A 4,344-nucleotide genomic window follows, 5' to 3' on the forward strand; every position below is an offset into this window, starting at 1 on the left:
CTGTTTCTTTCCCCAGGTTAGGGAAGTTTGCAGCCACTGTTCATTTGAATAAGCTTTCTGCCCCTTTAATCTCTCTTTTTGTTCTGGGACCCCTACACATTCACTTTATGGTATCCTTTAAGTCCTTTAAGCTATTTTCACTCTTTTTGCTTTTTGCTCCTTTAATTGGATGAATTCCAATGTCTTGTCTTCTAGTTTGCTGATCTTTTCTTCCAATTGATTTAGACTGATGCTCAAACTCTCTATTAAATTTTCTTTTTTTTTTTTTTTTGCAGAGGCAGTGTTCTTTATACATATAGAGATGAGTTTGAACACATTCTATTCAAAAGGGGGCTATAGGTACATAAAGGACACAAGTTACCAGTCATCTACTTCCACCCAGAGCAAAGTGACAGTGCACAAACATTCATACTCTCTCAAGTGTGGACTACACTGCACATTTACTCATATTATCCCAAATGTATGGTCCCCTAAGGGCACTTGACGTCATACTATGCGAATATGGCAACAGAACAAGCATGCAATGACCCTTAGCAACAACATACTTCAACTAGATAATAATCGTTCAGGAAAAATCCTTTCCCAGAGCTGAGGTTACAAATTCCAAGTTAGTTTATGAACATTCTCTTCTGAACTCTTTTAAAGCTATGGCTTAAAACAAAATATCAACAACTAAAATCTCCTAAAGAACAAAATGGAGAAATACAGAACCTCTACCAAGAACCACTATTTTGGGTTCCTCATTTGGAAGGTTCTCCCACCAGGTGGGTATTAGGAATAATTTAACCCCCACCCCCACAGTGAGTCCACTCTAAGGGGAAGAATTTGTTTTGTCCAGTGAGGGGAGAAAGGATATCTAGAAATAACCTTCCCTTCTCTGGACTCCAGCCAAAATTAGAACCCATCATCACCATTAGCTATAATGCCCATCTTAATAATCCTAGATTTCAAGTAACACTACATATAATTTTAAACAAAGAAAAAAGTTCTAAAGGTAACCAGTAGCTTCTTAATATAGGCACATCACTTTTCTGAGAAATTAAACTTGAGAGTTTCCACCTGAAGGTTAAGAGGCAATGTGCAAACTTCACACACCCCATCATGTACCCTCTGAGAACACGTTATACTTCTCCCTGAATCTTCCCCTTATTGTACCTCGACCTCTCCAGTATCAAATCTTCTGCCCTAGAACCTCTTCAAGCGCCTCCCTCTATCCTCAATTTCCTTCTCTTTTCATTATTTGGTAAAATTATTTTACACTTAAAAAAATAAATATTTATGCAATAAAACCAGAAGATAAAATAAATAAAACTCAAGTTAATTTGCTCTGCAGAACTGTATGGAAGTGAGGAAGGTGCTCTTATTTAATCCCTCTCTGCCCTCCACACTCATATAGATCTGTTTCCTGGGAAGTCTGGGGTCGGGGAAACTGCACCTCACTCTTACTCCCCTCCCCTATTGGCCCTGGTGAGCCCTATTAGAACCCAAGGGAGGAAGAGACGACAATGCTGTCAGATGGCAAGTGGCCAATTCCTCCTGAAATGAAGGTAGGTTCGCTTGGTCTCTACTAACTAAACAGAAGCGAATGTCCAAGAAATGAAAGGTTTTGAAAGCCATTGAAGATACAACTAACTCCTGCACTGGGTTCCTCTGAGTGCTCATGGAGTGTGTGGGAAGAGAAAGGAATCAAGTAGCAGCATTCAGAAACAGTCCTGGGTTACAAGCTGATGAGGTCTCTCCCTCATCTGGGGAGAGGTTGCTTTTCCATCTTGGGAGGGAGGCAGGAAGGAGGCATGGCTTAGATGGTGGTGGTTTCTTTCATGGGTTGGATGCTGTTCATCTCCACGATGGGGCCTTTCTCAGCTCTGTTAGCCTCCCGAGCCTGCCCCTCGAAGGCTCGTGTGATTTCCTCAAAAGCCCTGCCATGCGTCTCAGGGACTTTGAAGAAGGTGAAGACCAAGAAGACAATGAGGAAGCCAGTGAAGATGATAAAAACATAGGCTCCTAAATAGAATGCAGCTGAAGGGAAGAGGAGCCCAACCAGGAAGTTGGAGGTCCAGTTGGGACAACCAGCCATTGCCATCGCAGCTGGGCGGGGTCCTTGGCTGAAGAGTTTGGCCACAATAAACCAGGGAATGGGGCCTGGGCCAATTTCAAAGAAGGCCACAAAGACCAAGATAGCCCCGATACAAACAAAGCTCATCCAATTATACTCATCCTTTAGGAACAATGAGATGGTCATAAAGATGGAACAAACAGCCATCCCTCCAAGGCCAGTCATATGTAGAGTCCTCCTCCCTGCCCTTTCCACCAGAAACAGAGAGACAACAGTGAAGATGGTATTAACCACACCTGCTCCGATGGTGGCATAGATTGGCTCCTTAACACCTGCATCTTTGAAGATTCCTGTTGAATGATAGAACACAGCATTGATTCCAGACAGCTGCTGGGACAGCTGGAGCATGATGGAAATCATAATGGGCTGCTGGTAGTTGCGTGATCTGAAGAGCTCCAGCACCGTGGCTTGCTTCTCTTGTGCCATCCTCATGCTCTCATCTTTCATCTCCTGGATGTCCTGAGTCACGTCCTGGGTGCCCCACAATCGCTGGAGGATCTCCCTAGCACTCTCCTCTTCCTTTCTGTTGATGAGCAAAAATCTAGGACTCTTGGGGCAAAATGGAAGGGCTGCACTTTGCAGGACAGCTGGAATGATGGTGAAGCCCAAAAGCCAGGGCCAAAGCTCTTCAGTCCCCATGATGACTTTCAGACCAAAGATCTGAGCCACCAGGATCCCAATGACGATGCCCAGCTGGTTGAGAGTGCCAAAGGCCCCCTGTAGGGCAGTGGGAGAGACCTCTCCAATGTACATGGGCACAAAACCTGTGCAGAGGCCACAGAAGAGGCCAATAACCAACCGGCCCAGGATCAGCATTTCAACAGACTTGGCTATTTTGCAGAACCCCATAAGGCAGCCACCAGCTACAGCCAAGAGGTTGACAATGAGCATTGAATTGCGCCTGCCAAAGCAGTTGACAAAGAGTGCAACAGAGAAGGAGCCAATCATACCACCAATGGAGAAGATAGCCACAGAAAAGGACCAGAGGGAAGTGAGTAACACCTCAGTGGGACGGTCGTTCAACGTCTCTTCCAGGGTGTAATTGACAAAGTCCTTTATGATCATCTCAGGAGCATGTAGTTGTAGCCAAAATGGAAAGAGCCTATTGTAGCAATGAAGATGGCAAAGATCAGAGGCGCTGTGACCTTCTGTGTCCCCATGGCCCTAATTCAATTCTTTTCCAATCTTCAACAAAGATCTAGGAGTGGGAATCCCAGAGATACCTCTTCCAGTCATCAAAGCCTCCAAAATATCCTTCTCGGCAGCAAGTTTTATTCCTGATGCCCGGAACTGATGCACATCTCACCCTCACTCTCTATTAAATTTTCTGTTCAGTTATATTCCTCAGCTTTATGATTCCTGTTTGGTACTTTTTTATATTTCTATCTTTTTGTTGAAATTCTCACTTTGTTCATGCATTGTCTTGACCTCAGTGAGCATTTTTATGACTGTAAATTTGCACTCTCTATCAGGTAAGTCATTTATCTGTTTCATTAGATGTGTTTTTAGAGTTTTATCTTGTTCTCTTGCTTGGAACATATTTCTCTGTTAATTTTCTTTGATTCTCTGTGTTGATTTCTGTGTATTAAATAAAACAGCAACCTCTCCCAGTTTTGAAAGAAGAGTCTTATGTGGGAGATGATCACCTCACCAATTAGCCTGACCAGTCCTCCTTGTTGTCTCTCAAATCTTTGTGATTGTTCAAGCTACCTTCTTTGCTCTTAATGGCTCCCAATAGTTGAAGGTATGCCAAGACCCATAAGTGTCCCAAAGGGAAACAGTCAATACCTAGATACAGGCTGTTTGGAAGCCAGTCAGGTAGCTGCCGGGAAAGTGTGTAGTTAGGTCCCTTCCACGGAGAAACTAGAAAGTGGGCATTTTTGTCTGTTGCCTCTCAGCTGGGCCCTGGGTGTATAATCATGGGTGAGAGTGTGGTCCTGAGCCTATTAAGAATTTCTTTGTTTTTAATAGTACCATGGGACTCCTGAATGCATGCCCCATTGGCTAGCAGAGTCAGGTAATCTGGGGGCCCATTCCTCAGGTGGCAGCCACAAAAGCTGGGCATAAGACATGCATACAAGCTCCTTCCAGGGAGATACTGGTGACTTGAAGCAGGCTAGAGGGAGAGGACAGAGGAGATGTCTGCAGGTTTTCCTTGGTCTCTGGAACGATTGCAGTTAGCCCCTAGCTTTGCGCTAAGTTAGAAGCATGACCCTCAGGCAGCAGCT

General features: G+C 44.3%; 1 pseudogene; it reads right to left on the reverse strand.

The window, feature by feature from the left end:
* Positions 1–1,798: 1,798 nt before the first annotated feature.
* Positions 1,799–3,276, reverse strand: LOC114222609 (solute carrier family 2, facilitated glucose transporter member 3 pseudogene; annotated as a pseudogene).
* Positions 3,277–4,344: the final 1,068 nt, after the last annotated feature.

The sequence above is a fragment of the Eumetopias jubatus genome, unplaced genomic scaffold, assembly GCF_037043125.1.
Source record: "Eumetopias jubatus isolate StellerSeaLion01/CBP00866 unplaced genomic scaffold, mEumJub1_p1.0 scaffold_8, whole genome shotgun sequence".
Classification (NCBI taxonomy): Eukaryota; Metazoa; Chordata; class Mammalia; order Carnivora; family Otariidae; genus Eumetopias; species Eumetopias jubatus.